Here is a 22094-nt window from a genome sequence, read left to right on the forward strand (position 1 = left end):
TTATTTATTTTTCTCAATATGGGTTATTCAGACGATGTTTGTATTGAAACATCTGCTAAGTTGTATGTTGAATGATAGCCTACTTGTCTCGGTCAAAATGTTTTTAGTGGGTCAGGTTTCTCAGTACATACAGTATATATCAAACGGCTTTCAGACAAATCTGAATTCAAGAATAACTGATACCCATCTTCCTCTTGCCAAGTTCCTCAAAGCAAATGTGGCAGATTTTGTCAACAGAAACACTGCACAGTTTCTAGTAGCAATACCCTGACCAAACATTATAATCAATTACTGTATAATTATGCAAATACATGTAAATTCATGGTTGTAAAATGTGTGATTGTTAAACTGGCTCAAAATGGAGATATTTTTTATGTCCATGAATAATAATTAATTAGCTCGGTATTTATTTATTTTTTTTTACACAGAAAATATGTCAACAAACCACTTTCTACTAATTTCTGTTGGGTTGCCTTTACAACCTTGTTGTACATGTCGCTCAGATCTTCCTGTTTAAGTGGGTGGTTCTTGGCCCGAATAATTTGCAGACAAGATGTGGAACAGACTCTTTGGAACAGACCGATGTTCAAAAGTCTGGCAATGTGAGACTGCACACACCTCCATTCATGAAGGCATGAGCAATCATCTTGTGTCTTTCAAAGTAAATGGAACAAGAATTACACACACTGCAATCTGAACTGCTTTCTTGCTGCTCTTGAAGTTTCCTTTCACTTTAAACCTCTGACTAACCTCAGGGGACAGTAAGTTGCACCCTGAAGCAATCCATAGTCTTACTCAGACATGGGCAAGCTTTAAATGATACCATATAGTCCCCTTAGGTGCTACTAAAAACAAACATGATATCACTTCTCTCATTTCTTCCGGATGCAGTTGCTGCATGATTTATAGCCATGTCATGTAATACTAATATAAACATCACATTTCGAGATGCAATATTTTTGATGTGACAATACTCAGGAAAATCCTGGTGGTGTAACAAAGTTGCCATCCGAACTGATGCAATGAAAATTTAGATCACAGCTGAAGCAGAAGAAAGTTTTGAAAGCTCTCTAGTCTGATCAAGTTCTCGGTTTCTTTTTATGAGCCTTAAATAGTTCTCCAAAAAAACCAAAAAAAAAAGCATTTGAACAACTGCATGGATAGCGTAAGAAGCGGGACATATTTCTGCAGGGTGTAAGGGATTTTTTAACTTCCAAGACAGAATTTGCATCATGGACGGGGCAGGGATGTGTTCTAATGAATAAACATAATTTTTCATATAATTATGAGACATTGAGAGTATAATTACATGGGATCATAATAGCAATTAGTTAGCGATGACTCTGATGTCCAGGGAATTGAGTGACTGCCAAACTGCTTTCTGACAGTTGTATACCAAGGTGCAAAAACAAGAATTACCCAATAGTAGTGTTCTGAATGATATATATATATATAGAGAGAGAGAGAGAGAGATGAACACACAGGAAATGGTAGCCCTGGTTTGACTTGTGTTTCTTCATTAACTGCATTCTCATCATGCAGGCGGGCAGCTGTGTTGAGGTCTATCTTTGCTGAGATAAAGACTGAATCAGAGAGAGAGGACGACAGCAAAAAAAAATAAAATAACCTCTAGAATTAAGCAGCAAAAACAAAACCGGCCATTGATTTGCTGTCTAAAGCCATTAAATAGTTCTCCAAAAAAAACAAAAAAAAAACGCTCAATGTGAAGGCATTTGAACAACTGCATGGATAGCGTAAGAAGCGGGACATATTTCTGCAGGGTGTAAGGGATTTTTTAACTTCCAAGACAGAATTTGCATCATGGACGGGGCAGGGATGTGTTCTAATGAATAAACATAATTTTTCATATAATTATGAGACATTGAGAGTATAATTACATGGGATCATAATAGCAATTAGTTAGCGATGACTCTGATGTCCAGGGAATTGAGTGACTGCCAAACTGCTTTCTGACAGTTGTATACCAAGGTGCAAAAACAAGAATTACCCAATAGTAGTGTTCTGAATGATATATATATATATAGAGAGAGAGAGAGAGAGATGAACACACAGGAAATGGTAGCCCTGGTTTGACTTGTGTTTCTTCATTAACTGCATTCTCATCATGCAGGCGGGCAGCTGTGTTGAGGTCTATCTTTGCTGAGATAAAGACTGAATCAGAGAGAGAGGACGACAGCAAAAAAAAATAAAATAACCTCTAGAATTAAGCAGCAAAAACAAAACCGGCCATTGATTTGCTGTCTAAAGCCAAAATGGAGGGCATAGAAATGGAGTGTGTGTGTATGTGTGTGTTTGAGTGTGTATGCTCTGTCTCCCAATGAGAACGCCAAATCATGGAGTCTATTTCGTTTAACTGTCCTTTCGGGTTCAAAACACTGCTGTCCACAGCAGCAGCTTGCTTCTGATGCTTATAGCATATTTTCAGTCCGATGAAGACACATAATTACAAGATATTATAGATAATATTCCTGAAAGCAAAACGTAAGAAACTGAGAAATGAGGAAAAAAAAAAAAAAGATGGACTCGCTGAAAAAACAAAAAAAAAACAAAACAAAACAAAAAAACAACCATGATTAAAATTATGCCAAATAAAAAGGAAGAAAATCTACTGCAAATTACTTAATATTTTGCATTTTACAGTACAAAATACCTAAACATCCTTAGAGATACAGCAAAAACAGTGTAGCCTATGGCTTTTAATCAATGCCTTTGAATCAATCTTGGTAGTGTACTTTTAAAAGACAAAATGTACCTTCAGCAAATATAAACATTTCATGTTCTTTGTCTTCTGTGAAAACAAATAAAAAATACAGCATTACATTTGTATATATGTATGTATGTACAGTATGTATGCATGTATGTATTTATTTGTTTTGTGCAGTTCTTTTGATATACCCCAGCTAATTAACCTTTTTTCAGGGATGTTCATATTTATTTACTGAAAAACAAAGACAAAAACACTATTATTATTTTGCAATGTCCACATATAAGCTATGCTCTTAAGTATAATTTGTATCTTTCCAAATGCAACGACAGAACGACCAGTGACTCTCTCTTTCCTTGTGTGTGCGTGTTTATGTGTAGTGGGTCTGTCTCCTGACAGTGTCTTTTTCATTTTCAACTCTGGCAGAGCTCAGTATCCCATCCCAGAGGACAGAGGAGGTCTTCAAACAGGGAAGTGAAAGAGAAAGAGAAAAAAGAGCCGTTTCCTTTCCCGTTCCCTATTGCTTCACTGAAATCCAGTTAACTCTAACACAGCTGAGCAGTTTAAGCCCCATTTTTTAACCACACCACAAAGACTTTCCTCACTCAGACCAAGGTTTTTAGTTTTGCATGTCACAATCATTTTGTATTTTAGATAATTTTTCAAATAATTTTAAAATTTTAGTTTGTTTTAGAAAGGCTTTTATTATTTTATTGTTTAATCTTTCTTAAAATACTTTACCATATCCCAGCTATATATGCAGAGTCACTTGTAAGACCACAATTTTTAAAGGTGCCATAGAATGGAAAACTGTATTTACCTTGGCATAGTTGAATAATAACAGTTCTGTACATAGAAATGACATAACGTGAGCCTCAAACAGCATTGTTTCCTCCTTCGTATGTAAATCTCGTGCATGCAAAAGACCACTGAAAAACAGGCAAATCATATAACACCGACTGTGACGTTACAATCGGGATCACTAATAGTTACGCCTCCGACATTTGCATATACCCGGCCATGTTCTAGGCCAGCCACCAGCCGAACCTGCACAGCCGAATCATCAGAAGTTCTGCAGGTATTGTGAAGAACAAACGAGGACAACAGCGAAAATGGCATCATCAGTTCCAGGCTGTGCAGGGGATGTGATGTGCAAGGATGGGATGGTGTCTGTATTCCGAAAGGCACGGAAAACAAATAACGCGTGTTCTAATAAAATAACGAGAGCCACTAAAGGGACATGTTAGCTGCTTGCTAGCGTTAGCTTGTTACATCACAGTACATAAGATTTCACTTCACATAAACAGAGTAAGGAGAGATGACTGAGGATGATGGCGAATGATTTACAGATCCTGAGCACCACTGACAAGCATCTGATCTTGTAAAATGTGTGGTAAGTACTGCCGCTGTAGTACACACAGATCACGTGCGATCGCAAATCTCGAAAGTGAAAGTAAAACGCGATCGTGCATTCGAAAGCAGTTTCAATGCCCCGCATATTAATAGCGGCTCCCTGATGTCCGCATTTTACATACAGTATAATTACCCAATGATATAACTGCGAGAGAATATTTTGAAATATATATTTTCCCTGTGTTTCCTTCCTGGTGTGTGAGCTACTGAAATGAGCCGCACTGTGAAACAGCCAATCAGAGCAGAGCTCAACATTGAGCCGCACTGTGAAACAGCCAATCAGAGCAAAGCTCAACATTATTATTCATGACCCTTCCAAATAAGGTAAAAACAGACCATTTAATTCTAGTGACAAATCCTAGGGTTGTAAATGGACATGTAAAACCGTTTCTGGAGATGTTTTGCCCTTACCTAAACCACATTCCTTCTATGTAGATATCAGAGAACAATTTAAAATATTGTATCAATGCATTCTATGGCACCTTTAAGCAAATTACTGTAGGAAAAAAACTGAGCAAAGTTTAATAGCACCACAGTGTTAACTATATTTGGAGAACTCAAACTACAGATGAGTACTTATACTGTAGTTGCCTCTTCATATTAAGTCAGGATAAGAGAAAACATATTGAAATTGAGATTCATGAGTTTGCCTGCCCATTCAGTCCTGCTAGACAATGGTAAACGCACTTGGCTTGCTGTCCTCGAAGAAGGCTCGGACACAACACGCCCCCCCATGATTGTATTGTGTGAGGGAAGAATGAAAGAAATAGAGGAGGGAAGAATTGTCGCAGGGACGGTGCAATGACAGCTGCTTATATGCTGGTAGTGATGATTGACAGGACTGAATGATTAGGCTCCTCCCGAACCTACGCTTGGAACTTCATATATATATATAAAAAAATATAAATAAAATGTACAAAAAATTACAAACATGTTTGTTTTACTTTATGATTTTTAACCACTGATTTTAGTTCTGTTTTAATTTCATTTTTTTTCTTTACATTATTATTTCAGTTTGCAATGATAACCTAATGACATGCAATGTGTACTTCCCTAATCACACTGAAACCATGTTTGCACATGACTTGATATCCAGTTGCATCCTGACACAAGATACATCTACAAGGATTTCTCACAGAGTGTTCTGATGACTTTGAAGAAGTGTGGCGTATGAGGAGTGGCTCATGAAGTCAAAATGTTGAAGGACATGTTTAAAAACTTCTAAAACCAAGAAGGAATGCAATGCTCCCAGTGCTAAAAAACACAATGTCCACAAGACACCCAGATCAAGGCGACTTGAAAACACTTCCCCAAAAAACGTAAAAATATGCAGAGATAATGTTGTATCTATTTGGGTGAAGGAAGTCAGAATCCACACACACAGATGGAGGAAGAAGGACAGGGACAGAGGGATAGAATCTCATTAGGTCTGGATTGTGTGAGTGTGTCTGAGTGGTGACGACCTGACAGAATCAGATTAGTGATGCACACACTCTCTCCTCCTGTCACCCCCATCTGCTCTATAGCACTGCCGATAGGAGCAGGGGCGAAAAGTCAAGCTCAATAAGTGTCATTTGCACTTAAATTACAAACTCATGTCCATACAAACACCTGGACACACTGGCATCCCAACGCATTCACACTCACACACATAATGCAAATATAAAAACCTTGAAGTTCTCTACCAAGCAAACTGATCAGCCAGTAAAGTTAATTGTTTAGGAATATGCACACTTGAAATTTCTGCAGCGAAAGCAGCGACCTCTGTCATATATCAAAAACACCTCAAAGCAGGTGGATGAAGGGATAAACTCACCATGGCCACCTCGCAGGGGAGCGGGGGAGCGGTAGATGGCAATTGGAGGTGGGTGATGCTCGGCTCCTGCTGGGTGATGGTGGTGCTGGGTCTCAGAATGTGAGAACGTGGAGGATAAGAGTATGACCGTGTTATCAGGGTTTGAGCCCCATGCTGTGCCAAACATACACCCTGCGGCCAGAGGTAGCATGCGGGCAAGCCACAGGGAGTATCGGGTCTCAAAGTGGGGGCACATGGTTATCGCCCCCTCCACGCTGCAGGAGTGGACAGCTTTCAGCAGGCGGAATGGACAGAGAAACAGGTAAGCAGGACCTGATGTTCGTTAAGATCCCATGGTAGGGAAAGCAAGCACTCTCTTTAATGAAAATCCAAAGCAAAATCCAAGGACAAGACTTTTTTTCCGCTGGGGAAGAAACAGGAGTCCTGAAAGAGTTCGCAAATATAGTTATTCCTCAGTTCCAGCAGATGTCATTTATCAGCTGCTCCTCTGAGATGCAGAATCAGAGCACCGTGTATCCCCAGTTGACCCAGCTCACCTCTGGAGGAGAAAGAGCGAGGCAGGGAGTCAACGGGTGGCGACCGGCAACCTGCACCACTGCTTTGGAGCATCTGTCTCGTGACCACACTCCGATTGGTGCTGCCCTTCTTCTCCCAAACTGAGGCAAAGAGGTGCTCACTGACTCTCTCTAACGCTGCGTTTACTCACACGGCTAATGAAGCAAAAGTCATGACTGAGATCCGAGCCTCCATCCAACACTCACTGAGTAAGAAAAAGAGACAGAACAGAGACTCTCCAGCAGAGAGGATAGAGACAGAAGCTGGCAGAGAGGAGAGAGAAAGGAGCGAGGGGGGATGGATGGGGGAGGCTTGACTCAGGTGAAACTAAGCAGAGAAGATGGGATGGATGTGGAAGAGGAGGCGGGAGCTGCTCAGATGTGGGCCAGCCCTATTCAAATCGCTCCACAGCACCGAGCAAATCAGGAGGGCTGGCTGCCTCTGCAGAGGAGTGAGCTGCCTTCGAGTCACGAGGAGGAGCGAACACACAAGAGAGGGAGCTGCAAACGACAGCGGGAAGAAGCCAGAGAGCGAGAAGAGTGTGAGAGCGAGCGATAGAGTGCACGGAAAGTGAGAGAACCCGGGAGAAAGCGAGAGATGCCTTTCAGGCAGAGATAGAATCAAATTTCTTGCAGCAGGTTGGTGATAAGGATGTCATCTGAGCTGAGAGATCTGCTCCATGTTTCGGATGGGGCTGAAAGCCCACAGTGATGGTGAGAGAGATTCATAATATGTATAATGTTTCACAGATATTGAGCTTATACAAACAAACAATGCCCGATGCAAACAAATGTTGTGGCTTCAGCAGACAATGCTGCTTTCAGGTCAGCTAGAAATGATCATATTTATGAGTTGAGAACCATAGAACACTAGAGTATCAACATGAAGCTGTAATTAATAGTGGAAAACAATAGATTGTCTTTAAGTCTGACTTTGGGAGAGTGTCAATCATTGTGAAAGCTACATGTTATAAATCATACGTTTTCTGAATGTTGATTGTGCAATTCAGTTTGTATGCATTTTGTGAACTGTTGATTAAGAATAGCGGTAAAACTTCTCCAAAATACAACTCACTTAGAGCTGACAAGATTGCATAACCAGTTTCCACTACATTTCATCACATAATTCTCTGAGACAATAATGATAAAAATAAATAAAATAATAATAATACATAGATAAAGCATCAATTCCACGCCTAAAGTGCATATTTTGCTTTTCTTGTAGTACTTTGAAAATGCTGTGCATGTCAGTCAGGGAAAAAGGAAATAAATAAATATAGAAACTGCCTAATGCATATATTTTTAAGACAAAAATCACTTGAATGCACAGTACATCATAAGTATTACTTCCTAGTTTGTAAATATGAACTTCTCAGGGGAACATGCCTTTCAGTTCTCATGTGAGAAAAAACAACAACAAAGGACTTCTCTTTGATAAACAATTCTCCTAGTCCAGTGATTCCCAATCAGTGGTATGTGTACCCCAGGGAGTGTTTAAATAGGCTCAAAGTGGCTACTTGAAAATAATTTGATTTTGCTTTGTTAAGTCTGCTAACTGTCAGTCATAACTTTTCATTAAAACATGTAAACATGACCGTGTACTCATTCATGGGTATTATTTCATACTTACTGATTTCTATGCAATTAAAATGACACCATACAGAGACTAAAAATGAATTTATGTCTTTTGCTAAACATCCCAATTGGTTAAGAAATAAATTTGCTTTTATATATAGGAATAAAGTCTCTCTGTGATTGACCCGACATATTAAAACTTGAGAAAGAATCTCTTTAAGAGCTCAGATTTTCCAAGGCACCAAAGCACAATCCAAACATTTCAATAGAAACTTAAACATTTCTCATACAATTCTGATACAGTTGTTTGACTCATACAAATCAGTCAAACAACAGTCAAATAGCATGTGTTTTTTATTATTCAGAAAAACTCCTGAGCAACCTTATATCTACCAGTAATATTGTGTCATTTTTGTTTGTTTTTCCACATCACAGAATTTTAAAAGATTTGCGTTGATTATGATTTGAACATGATGTGTTGAACATTGATTACTTCCACTCCATTAATTTACTAAGACAAATACCCCCACCGTTCTTTAAAACATGGGAAAAGATTTGAATGTGGATTTCACCAAAACGAATTGTGTAAAATTGCCTAAACCAAAAACACATCTAACTCATCATCATTTCAATCTGTCATGTCCCACGCTCTAAACATCAATGAACATCCTCTTTTTAGCAGCTCGTCACAAGAGATTTGAGCCTCTTTTCGGTGTGTGTGGTGGAGATTAGTCTTGTTTACTCATTGTGCTCATGTAACATGAGCAACAGAACTGGAAAGGAAATTAACACAGCTGCAGAGAGTCCAGATGAGGTCACAGTGACCCGTCCCTTGAAAACAAGAACCTGTTTGCAACAACAACAAAAAGCGAGTGCGTCTTCAACCTAATCCCATCTCAATTATCATTCTTGTTTTATTAATGCAAAATTGAGCCAAAGCTCTCCACAACAACCTTGGCATATTTTTTGGCTTGCGAACTGACAGACCTCTCAGTATAACCTTGATTAATTTATGTTACTTGAACTTTTTACAATTATTATTAATTGGAAAGTCTTTGGTGTGTCAAACTCTGATTCTAAAATGAATCTGAGACCAAATTCCATGAAACACCTGCAAACATTTTCAAGTATTCACTAATTGATTAAAAACATCTGAATCACATGATTACTCACTGCCCAACCATTTAAATGGTCCTTGTGCTCCTTTTTCATAATTCACCTTCAGCAGTCTGGTAATGAGAAATTTATTTTCTTCACAGGAGGGAAGGATGTGGTCTGCCTTAATGAGACTGACACTGCAGGTCTGCTGCAAACCTGTTTCACCCTTAGCACTGGTGCAGTCCAACAAAACATTTTCATATGATAGTTCACTTTAATCCCTCACTTATATTGTCCTCTTCTCTCTTATCCTCACATCACTTCTGTCTCCTTTCCTCATGTTTCTCTGCTCATTTTCTACTCACCTTTCTCATGCCTCCCATCTCTCCTCATGTCTCTCTAATTCTCCCCTAATGCTTGTTCTCTCCTCTACTCCCATTTCCTTATACCTCTCTATTCTTCCTCATATATCTCCGTTCTTTCCCTTTCTTAACCTAACCCAACCCAACCTCTCTTCTCATGTCTCCCCCTTCACTTGTCTCTCCCCTTTTCTCCTCTTGACTCTTTTCTGCTCCTGATATATTTCCTCTCCTCTCGTCTCCTCACCTCATATCTGACAGTAAAAGAGAAGGTTAAATCTCCCATCACTGCTGTTCCATGCATCCATAAGATTTCCCTGCACTCACACAGCACATGACAATCAGATTAGTTTTTTCTTGTAGAAGTCACAATATTTGTAATGACATTTTTAAACAAGGCTCATTTTCTCCAGATGGCTCATTAGGTCTTTTTGGGAACAAATAAAAACTCAGTCCTGTCTTTTTCCAGCAAAGTGAGACAACAGTTGAATAGATGAATCCTAACTCTGAAGATAGTGTGCCATTAGTGTGTTTCACTTGTGGCAGCGAGGGTCCCTCTTCCTGTGGCTCTGAGGACCGCTTAAAGCACTGGTGTTAAATAAAAATCAATCTCAGAGGAGTCTCAGAGCAAACCCATAGCCTGCCGATTCAATTTGACTCCCAGCAGAAAAGTCTTTCAGCCCTCAATTTGCATCCATGCACTCTAAATGAACGTGATTTCTGTCAGCGTGTGACATGTGTTGTTCATTTTTGTGTAGGTTTTTGTGAGAGAAATGTGTACTATAGCGTCTTATGCAGTAAATCTATTCAGGTTTAATGATACCAATGTTTGGGGCAGTGTGCAGTATAAGTGCCTACTCCTATATATCCTTTATGAATTCATAAATTGAAATAAATCTTTGGATAAAAACCAAATACACCCAAAGTCTAAACCATGGATACCATATTAAAACATGGAAAAGTATACAGCAGACACTTCAAAAATTGAACAATAGAAAAAATAACAACAAAACAACACTGCTAAGCCCAATGCCCAATTCCAATATGGCTGAATGCACCTGAACAACAAAGTGTGTGAAAAGACTCGATCAAATCGTAATCAAACAAACATCAAATAAACTATTAAAATGTTTCTAAAATCACCTGGGATGCTGATCAATGATCTAGAATAGCTGGCAGAGAGGCATGTGATTTCACTGTTCACATCAGTGTTGACTTTAATATTTAAAAAGTACATTCACAAAACAAACTGCAGGTTTAACAATTGTAATTGGCTCAATTTTGGCGCATCACATTTCAATAGCATTATCAGAAAAAAAAGCTCCTTGTAAAGGAGTCTGCTGATCTATGCTGACAAATGAGGAGCAAAATACTGCCTTATTTTAAAGCCCTAAGGGGTGAAAAAAAGCTACAAAAATTTAATGTGTCCTCTCTGTAAACAATAGTATAGACAGGAGCAATGTAAACATCACTTGAAGGGTTCTTTTATATTGGCTTTAAGGTAACTATCTGCAACAGCACAAGTGCTGTACACTCACAAACACATCACTTTATCATCAAAACACTGCTAATCCTTACGGTGTGGCTCACAGCATTTTAGCTTTAATAACACACAGCCCTTTTAACTGGGAAAGTGACAGCTGCAGAAAGAGAGAAAAAGAAAGAAAGAGAAAAAGTACATGGCAGAACCAAGGGGTGTTGATGAAAAAGCTCTCTGTATGAGTTAGCGAAAACAATAGCATAAGAATCAGTTTGCTGATATGATAGAATCGGACACTGTTACAGAAAGACGAAAGTGATTCTGACAGAATCCAGACAGTAATCATGTTTCTGTGTATGTGTGAATATATCAGGATTGGGCAAAATTTAAAATTCAAAAGGAATGAAGGGAACAGAATTACATTTAAAACGCATTTGTCATGTAATTTGATGAACTTCGGAATTAAGCCCCATCCACTTCTCTGTTTTTTTTTTTTTTACTTTTGTTTTTGTTGTGCTTTATACAATATAGCTTGTTTCAAAGTAGCTTCAGAACTCCAAAAATGAGGCAAATACAAATTGTGCTATACAGCAGCTGTAACAAGATGATGGTGTCATTATTCAGCTCAAGTCAGTTCAGTGTTGGTTTTATCCGAATAGATACAGAAACAAATAATTCTGAGATTGCTACAAATACAGAAAGCAAATATCGGCTCTGCTGCACAACCCTAATGTAAACATGTTTATTATTTGTATTAGGTGAGTAATTCATACTGAAAAATAAAATTTATTAAAAGCTAGACTTACATCAGCTTTATATTAAAGCAACAGTATGAATTTATTTGCATTAATTCAATTCTGAACAGTGCACAACTCATCTCTGTGTGTGATTAGATCTTTTAGAGTCTCATAGTGTTCAGGACCATGGACAGCAACCACCACTCTTGTGTTTACTGGTAGTGATTTGCAGGCCACATTTTTACTGTAATCTCATGTTGTGTCTGTAAAAGACTAATCTAATGTTGTGTGGGTTGTGAAGGAGGGTGGCCACTTTCTGATATCACAGCTTGGCTAACAGCATTAAATATGAATGATTCATAAAATCAAAACTGACAGAAGCAATTGAAAGAGGAATGTGTGTTTGAAGGATTAAAATTACATTACAGACATCACTTATGGATGAATGGTTGCACTCCCACCTTTCAAAAAATAGTACAACAGAAGAGACAGATGTGGACATCATAAAGGTGTGAAGACATACTCATCTGCTTGTGTGCACAAATAAAGGCCACACATCCGGGTTCTGCATTTCTAGTAAGAAATTATTTCATGTCATCATTCTCTAGCTAGATGTTAGTGGTCAAACCGGTTAACATGTGACTTAGCAACAAATAACAAGGAATTTCATTCTTTCAATCTTCATTTTGCACTAATTTTAGCCAAAAAGGAAAATGTATGTTAAAATGCTCTCAACCCTCATCCAATCGATATTTAGGTTTTTCTTAATTGCTAAAACACATTTCCTTAAAGGGGTCATATGATGCTTTTTTAAAGATAATTATTTTGTGTATTTGGTGTAACAGAATATGTTGACATGCTTTAATGTTCAAAAAACACATTATTTTTCAAATACTGTACATTATTGTAGGTCCTCTATGCCCCGCCTCTCTCAAACGCTTCGTTTTCTACAAAGTCCCTCCTTCCGACAAGTGCAGTCTGCTCTGATTGGCCAGCTGACCCAGTGCATTGTGATTGGCCGAACACCGCAAGCACTCGTCGGAAATGTAACGCCCCTTACCATAATCACGAGCTTCATCTTTCAAAATAAATGTAAAGACAGAGCCCGAAAGGGGAACAGAGTCTCGTGACAGACACAGTGATGAAGCTGGTATGTGTTTGCAGAACACAAGCCACTGTTAAGACTCCACTGTGACTCCACTGTGATGTGACCCCCCCCACCCTCTCTCTCTCTATCTCTCTCTCGCTCGCTCGCGCACACACACACACAATGCGCAAAACTCCGCATTTGAACAGTCAATAGCAAATACTTAAACTAATAACAAAACGGTAGCTGATTCAGAAGCGCCAGATTGTCATAGCAAAGTCAGAATTACCTCCTCTCCTAGGTTCACGAAACGGTCGTCCATAAAATGCATTGCTGTTCTGTTGTAAGTAATCTTAAAAATTCCTAAATGCATCTACTTTCGGAAGGCCAAATAAAGTGCTTTTGCTTTCGCCTAGAAACACACAGCGTCTCCCTGACATGGCTGCTTCAACACTAACTGCGGTTACTGAAACCACGCCTTCTTTCTTTGCGTGCACATTTGGGCGGCATTATGCAAATATTTCCACATAGTGAGGTAGATATGTGGGGGCGTGTTAGAACGAGCCGTTTTAGGGGGGCGTGGCAGAGTCTTAACTTTGATAAAGAATATCTCTTTGGTTTTGAGACTTTAGTCTTTGCAACTTCAGGGATCTTATCTATGCACAATCAGCTTGTAACACTCCAAAGAGAAAGGAAAACTTGAAATCGCATCATATGACCCCTTTAAACACATTTTTCAATTGTATAACCCTCAAACTTTCTATGGAAAATCAAATATCTAACTTATCATAACTTAATCTAATTCAGCTAGCTCATAAAACCATCAAATAGACACTGAACACTAATTAAAACCCCATATCAATATAACTTTAAGTTAGGATATGAATGAACTCCATTGCATATGCCAAAAATGTTCAATCTTGTTGAAACCTTCAAGCAAACAAAAAAACAAATAAGCAAGAGAACAAGGTTTTTCAAGATAATTTGAGTTTAGTTAAAAAAAGGATTGGAAACAGGAATAGTGTTTACAGTTTTGAAATGTTCTTTTGGAAAATAAAGCTATGGTTTTTGATATTTGGTTAAAGAAATAAAAAATGAATGGATTTTATTGTCTAACAAATTAGAAAAACTGTAAGAGGATCAAGTATGTGGCATGACAGCTTTAGATTTCATATTGTATAGTTTTAGGCTTAGGCTGGGTAGTATGACAGTGTATAGCTTATAACAACAGGAATATATAAACCATGTGGAAATCATTGGGCAATATGATATTTACACGTAGGAATGACAATACAGCATGGGATGAATAACAACTTCAAAGGGCTTTACTTCTTCAATGTGATGGATTTTTTTTTGTAATCTAAAGCAGAAATAAGCCACTCTTTCAAATTGTGTAAGCCAAATTCAATAAATATTTGATTTGCTGAGTACATAAAATTAATAATAATAATAATAATACAAATTAAGTCAGCAAAAAAATGTAAAAATATATATTATATTAGGAGGAAAATCACAGTGTCTCTCGAAGTATGTATATATAATTTATGTGAGATAAAATGATTCACTCATTAATATATTGTAAGACCACGGGTCATTCCACCCACCCCATTGTTCACCTATCGTGTGCAAACACAATAGAACGTACACAGTGAAATGTGAGTGGCTACAGGCATCATTCTAGAAAATAGCAGAGATTTGAATCGATTGTGGCACCATCCACAGGCTGCAGAGCTACTGTGAATGCACAGCTGTCTCCATTCAGAACCATTACATCACAAACAGCTCTCTGGAAAATAACCAGCCCCACAAGGGCCATAGTGGGGTCTCAAATGGCTTCCCATTTATTTTGCCTATTGTGTAAATGTAGCACAAACGTGTCTCCACTGTACTGTGATGACTCCATAGTCATGGAGGGAGAGCTTTAAACAGGCGTGAGCTGTGATCAACAGCCATTCTCTCTGTAGATCACGCAGGTGATGTTTTTATTTATTGCGTAATTGTTGAGGAGTGATTTCTAGATGAGTTTGCATATGCTTGTTGATAGTTTGTTTTAAGATAACAAGTCTTATTTCTGAAATAGGGGCTAAACTGCAAAATAATTTTCTTAATCAGTATTTCAGTACTGCTTTCAGGTTAAAATTATTGGTCCCACTTTATATTAAGTGGCCTTAACTACTATGTACTTACATTTAAATTAATCATTTGGTACAATGCACTTATTATGCACATACATGTTTTTACATTGTACTTATATTTTAAAAATACCTGCATGTAATTACATATGTAATTAATTTCTGTAATTACATTTATAATTACACGGTTGACCCATCCCTTACACCTTAACCCACCCTTAAACCTACCCACCAAACCTGTCCCTAACCTTACCCATATGCACCTCAATAGCAGCAAAAGTGTTTTGCAATACAATATGAACACAGTAAGTACTTATTTTTTTGATGTAAGTACATAGTAGTCAAGGCCACTTAATATAAAGTGGGACCAAATTATTAAAACAATGTACTTGTAATGTAAAACATGTTTTAGCACTTTAGATTTTAATGTATTTCTTTATATGTTTAATAAAAAAAGGATTTGTATGCTTTAAAAAAAACTAAACGTTTTTTCTTGTTTTAAGAAAGAATCTAACAATTTTAATTAAAGTTTGTTTAAAACAAGAAAACGAACTCAAATTCATAATTCATAATATGTTCTATTAATATCTTATTATATTAACTTTACTTCTTAAAATTGTTATCTTGATTTAAGAACATATACTATATTGCATAACATTAGATATTTTGGAAAACAAGACAAAATATTGATTGGGAAATGCTTTTTTTGCAGAGTATGCATATTTTTGTTGGCATGTTTCCTCATAAGATTACAGGCCCTAGGGCCTGGGGACTAGGCTGATGGTGAGAAAATGTATTTAATTAATAAAGAAATGTTCATGTTCATTAAAGTGATTAAAATTTACATTTGTAGTTTTTGCTGAATATCGCCTCCGGGATCAAAATAGAACATCTCCCTGCTTATTTATATATAATCCAAAAATGATTTTACATTACAAAGAAAGCCATACTTATCTGAATTTCCATCTGGCATATTGATGTGAATGTTCCTCAGATAACTAAAGCCTGTCCGTATCAAATCCTACTCGAAATAGAGCCTTTTATGATCACCCACATTAATTCAGTCAAACTCCAATCAGCACCTGAGACAGTCGGTTTTGTCTCTCATATTCTAACCCCCCATGTCTAGAGGTTTCCATTTAAGCAGTCAGCTCAGACTCCTGCTGTTAACACCTCTTGCTCAATCAGAGTACTGTGATTTATGGGTTGTGGTTGCTGTATAGACTATAGGTTCTCAAGGTTGAAAGTTTCTGGTGCCTCATTTGCACTAGGTCCCTGATATGGTGCTCCACAGGTGAATGGGAAAGAGAGCTGTTGATGAGACAAGGAAATAACCACAGGCTGTGCTTGGTCTTGGCGCACCACAGGCTGACACTCATCGCCTTTGTTTAAAACTTGAATTGAGCTTTCTGAATGAATTGGCGCCGCTGACCTGCTTTCACCCTTGACTAACAATCATAGAGTGATCAGCATGCAAGATGCTAAAATACCTATAAATAAGCATGTGTGTCCGTTGTTTTATTTTCTACCAATGGTACCATGTACCATTTCTTCTAACTGGTATACAGTAAATTGTTTCAGCTGGCGATATAGCATTACACTGGTGATATACAATGTTACAACAAGTAACACTGTGAATAATCAAAAATCTTTGCAAGTCCGAGCACAGTACTCAATAATGCTTCTTTCTATATATTGTTACATTGTTTCAAACTGATGAAAACATGACTTATTATGAATTATTATTTTTCTTAACATTTTTTAAGAATTTTATTCGCTCTATATTTACGTCTATTTTAATTACGTCTTTTTTGCAGTGCTAAACTTAGCAATAAACACTTTTAAAAAATGCAATAAACATCACTATAAAAATGGAATTTGATTTATAGTGGGTATAGAAAAGAATCACTCCCCTTTAAAATAATTACATTTAGCTGCTTTGCAGCCTGAAATGAAGACAGACACAAGTTTTAGTTTTATCCAGCTGTATTTACTCAGTGCAACTTACAACATCCAAGTGAAACATATAACACCAACATGTCAAAAATAAAAAAATAAAATAATAATCACTGAGTTGGAAAACTCAAATCAAGGTGTAGCTTCTCAATGGCACACAGAGCCATTTGACTTTCAACTGTGATCAGCTGTGGTCATTTTGATCAGCTCAGCATGAAAATAGCTTTCCTGGAGCATTTCAGTCCTTGGTAGTGCAACTGAAGCAAACAACCAACTATGGGTGGCAAGGCACTGTCAAAAGATCTCCGGGATAAAGTTGAAGACTTGAACAGGCACAAGTCAGGAGATGGATACAAAAAAATGTCAAAGGCTTTATGAATGCCTAGAAGCACAGTGAAGTCTATTATTAAGAAGTGGAAGGTATTTGGTACAACACAGACCCTCCCTGGATCAGGACGTCGCTCTAAACTGGATGAAAGAGCAGGAGGAAACTGGTCAGAGAAGCCTACAGCAACTCTGAAGCAGCTGCAGGAATTTATGACAAAGAGTGGTCATTGTGTGCATGTGACAACAATATCACAAATGTGGCTTTTATGGGAGGCTTAGAAGAAAAAAAACATTCCTCAAGAAAGGGCACATGCAGTCACGACTGAGCTTTGCCAAAACGCACCTTGAAGATTTTGAGGCAGATGAGACTAAAATCGAATGATTTGGCCTCAACACCAAACAATATGTCTATCAGAAATCCAATACAGCTCGCCATCCAAATAACAGCATTCCTGCAGTAAAGCATGGAGGTAGTGATATCCTGTTCTGGGGTGTTTCTCTGCAGCAGAGACGGGAGCACTTGTAAGGATAGAAGGAGAAATGGATGGTGCAAAATACCGTCAAATTCATGAGGAGAATCTGCTGCCCTCTGCCAGAAAGTTGTCAATGGGAAGAAGGTTTACTTTCCAACATGATAATGACCCAAAGCACACAGCAAAACTTAGCACACAGTGGTTGAAGGAGAAAAAGGTGAATGTCCTCGCATGGCCTAGTCAGAGCCCAGACTTAAACCCCATTGAAAATCTGTGGAATGACTTGAAGACTTGCACTCTTCTGCAAAGAAGAGTGGGTAAATATTGCAAAGTCTAGATGTGCAAAGTTAGTAGAGACACATCCCAGCAGACTAAAGGCTGTAATTAAAGCAAAAGGTGGTTCAACAAAATACTGACACAAGGCACAAGGGGTGATCCTTTTTCCAACTCAGTTTTTTTTTCTCCCTGACATGATGGTGTTATATCTTTCACTTGGATGATATACTGTAAGTTGCACTGAGTAAATACAACTGGATAAAACAAAAACTGTTTCTGAGGTTTTAATAATGTGGTGATATGATGGCATTAAAAAGCCCTCATTCCAAAGTTGCAGAGAAGGATCAGCCTGAGAATGGACAGAGAAATACCAGCCAAAGCTTGGATATGGTAATTGCCCACATTTACATCCCTGCTGCATGCAAGTTTGGGCCTGGGTCAAGCCTGACTGGCACTTCACTGGAGGAAAATTACCTCTCTTTAGACTGTAAATTGCTCAACGTTAGATCTTAGTGTTTATTCAGACTGTGCCTGATGAAGTGCCGGTTTTAGAAAAGAGTGTCAGCTTTATTTTTCAAAGCATTCTTCAGATGCAGAACCAATACGACAACCAACCACCTTCGGAGATGGCATGGGACAATAATATAGCTATGTCTGTGTGAAAGATAAAGGTGTTCAACACCATTTCCACACTTTGCGGATTCACCTACCAAAATGAATTCTGGAAGGTCTGGTTGAACTGCTCTGCGATGGATCCCACATTCATGACAATAACTAATCCAGCTAAGACCCCCTTGTGTTGCTATATTAAACATAAGTGAATAATGCTATCAGGGAGGGACTGGTTTCAAAGATACCAGCTGAGTGGGGCGGATGACATTTTAAATAGATGGAGCTCTTCAGCTCCATCCTCATTCTCATGCAATATGCTGTTGGTACAGAAGAAGTGCAAATTGAAAAGGCACACTTTGCTCTCCCAAATTCGCAGGTTTCTTTTGATTACCTCAACCAGACCTGATTTTAGTAGTGAGAGATGAGAGCCGTCACTGTTTCTGATAATGAATCTCTGGGAATGGTTGGTGCAGAGTGAATCAGAGTGATTAGTCCTCAGACTCATTATGAGTGCATTAATAAAAAAACTCTTATTTTTTCTTGTTCTAGGAAAAATGCTCTTAGCCCTCTTAAATTCTTTGAAAATAATGAGCAATGATTCTAAAAGAGCACAGGTCGTATTCCTTGACGATGTTGCATGCCATAAATTAATAATTTTCTGTGAAGTTACTCCATTATTCTTTGGAAATGTATTGAATGTAATGGTGTCTGTTGTTTTGAAGCAGATTCTCAATGGCACCTTAAGCATGTCATCATCTGACAGCAGTTTCGACTGCTCCGTATGAGCATTGCTCACCTGTGCCGTCTGTCTGGAGCAGTAGCTGGTTGGCGGGGTGGTGTGGGGGACCCTGCATCACTGACATTTTGCATGCAGATGCCTCATGCATATGGAAAGAAGAGTAATTATGGGCTTTTATCGACCTACGTGGGCGATGCTTTCAGCCTCTCTCTTTTGGTTAGGGAAAGGAAGGTGACAGCTTGCACTAGCTAATGCAAATATTAAACAGATCTCCACGGTCTAACTCAAAAAAAAAAAAAAAAATCCCCTACCCGCCCTCTTTTGTGTCGGGTGGCTTCCATCATGCATGGGGTGCCTCTGAAAGCATAAAGCCATTCCCCATCCCTGAAAATCCTGCGGAATAATCACATTACAAAAGAACCACCAGAAATTGAGATAAAATATACATATATAAAGTGTACATTTTGTGATATGTGGTTGATGGCAAGGTTGAAGTGTCATTGCGGGGTACACTATTCATAATACACCATCATCATCCAGGCTGCCTGCATACTCCTAAACTATTACTGGAGAAGGGGGTATACAGGGTGGTCAATAATTTAACAGAGTTTGTAAAATGAAGTGAAGAGACTTCAAGGGCTGAGTGCATTCCCTGGTGGTACCCAACCTCAGGCTGGAACATCCACCAAAGACCCTTACACATTTTATGAGCTTACAACAGACCTAAGCTTTTAAAACGGCACCGGTACCATTTTACCCAAACATAGTCCTGTTTGACTGCATGCAGAGGTCCGTTGCACTGAGAGATCAAGAGAGGAGCTGAGAGTAATAAGGAACACAAGAAAATGAACGTTGAGGCACTCAAGCATGGTGTAGCATATTGTCTCTCAGACCTCAAATATACTCAGCTCATAAAAAGAATGCAAATTTCCACAGAAAATCCTCTAAAGTTGATGGCAAATGTAGCAAGTAAAGAAGCTTTCCTTATCGCCCAAAGCTAACAAGGTCTGAGCTGAGAACTCATGAAAACACTGGAAAAGTCAAAGACTTGTGAAGAAAAATTGGCGTGAATGTGTCCGCACTCGTGGCATGGCATTAGCTCAGAATACATGGAAGCATGTGCCTCACAACAGGTGGTTTATTCTCAGTTCCAACTGCAGACTTCGTCCTATGAAAGGTGTTATTATGCTTCTGCACTTATTACGACAGCTTTTCAGAGAACTCTTTTGAAATCTGCACAATTCTTTCAACTTTGTTATTTGACTTTCTTTTAGATGGCCATCAAGGCCAGTGGCAGGTACGGTAAAGCAACTTTATGTCACCCATGAATTAGTTTAGATAAATACAGTACAAGGATGAGGTGATTTGCAGACTTTTGCAGTCATTTAGCAGCTGCTTTTATCCAAAGTGACTTGCAGTACCATTACTGCAGGTTCAGCTCCCATGGAGTAACCTGAGGTTAGGTGTCTAGCTCAAGGGCACAGTGTGTTACGTGCAACCTCCTTAGTGTTTCTCAAGCCTTTTCACTTGTACCCCACGTCAGTAAGTCTCAAATAGCACTTCATCGACCATACTAGAAATGGCATTTGATATTATACTGGTTATGCAATCATTTAGCATTATCATTAATATGAATATTCTTGAAGCGGACATGTTTTCAATGATTAATTTTAAATAATAATAATAATAATAATAAATGTATTATTACCTGTTTCAGTGCATGCCTCTTTAAATGCTAATGAGCTACTGCTCACCCCATCCCTCTCTTCTGTGGCGTGTGTCGACACAAGACAAGTGAATAGAATAGAATACTCTGTATATGGCTCAGAGGTGGTCTGATTCAAATGAAACAGAAAACTGAAACAGCTCACTGGATGACACAGTTTCAGACTCAGACAGCCTATAACGAACTGGCTGCGTGTTTTCTTTTCTGCTTTTCTGAGCTGGCAGACACGGCACAAACCTAAGTAAATGCAAAAAAAAATAAAAAATAGAATGCAAAAAAAGGCTGAAAAATTATCATTTAATTTGATGTCCCCTTTAAAGAATAGACATATTCACATATTACACAACAGATGTACACATCCACGCAAAATGACAACACTTCACTTGCACAACACAACACATTTCTTTCACGAGTTGTATGTTTCTTATTTATAGGTTTATAAACAAACCAAGCAAACCAATCAAAATCTTTCCAAGTACCCCCATGCGTTATGACCCCCATGCTTAAGTTGAATTGAAAATCAGTGCCAAGGGACGCAATCCCAATACATATACACAGAATTACAGTATTTAAGTATTCATGCAAACATAATCTGTTATGTCTTAACTTAGTGAACATTTGGGGAACTGTTGAGGAAAAACATCTGATGTGTAACATTATATTAGATCCGCACATTACAGTAGGTCTTAATATATAGGTCGCCTCATTAATGTTAATCTAACAATAACAGAAAAGAGGGAATCACTCGCTGCTCTTGATTGAACTGCTTTTGTAATTTTAATAATTGATTTATTTGTAATGAACACACTAAATGGATTTTTACATTTGATTATTTGTTTTTCTTGAATGCTTTTGTTTAGATGTAAAATGAAAAAGGTAATGCACTATTTGTTTTTTATTTCTTATATTTGTTCTACTGTTTTTTTTGCATCTGTTCTTATTTATAATAACAAAGATAAAATAAAAATAGCTATATTGTGACTATTAATATAGTAATTATTATTAAGAA

The 22094-nt window shown here is 38.0% G+C and overlaps 1 protein-coding gene across 1 annotated transcript in view; it reads right to left on the minus strand.

Annotated features, from left to right (window-relative positions):
• LOC107657215 (neurexin-3b) overlaps positions 1 to 22094 on the minus strand; it is a 375749-nt gene that overhangs the window by 118699 nt on the left and 234956 nt on the right. The gene's annotated exons all lie outside the window — the stretch shown is intronic.

The sequence above is a fragment of the Sinocyclocheilus anshuiensis genome, unplaced genomic scaffold (genome assembly GCF_001515605.1).
Source record: "Sinocyclocheilus anshuiensis isolate Anshui unplaced genomic scaffold, SAMN03320099.WGS_v1.1 scaffold2089, whole genome shotgun sequence".
NCBI classification, from domain to species: domain Eukaryota; kingdom Metazoa; phylum Chordata; class Actinopteri; order Cypriniformes; family Cyprinidae; genus Sinocyclocheilus; species Sinocyclocheilus anshuiensis.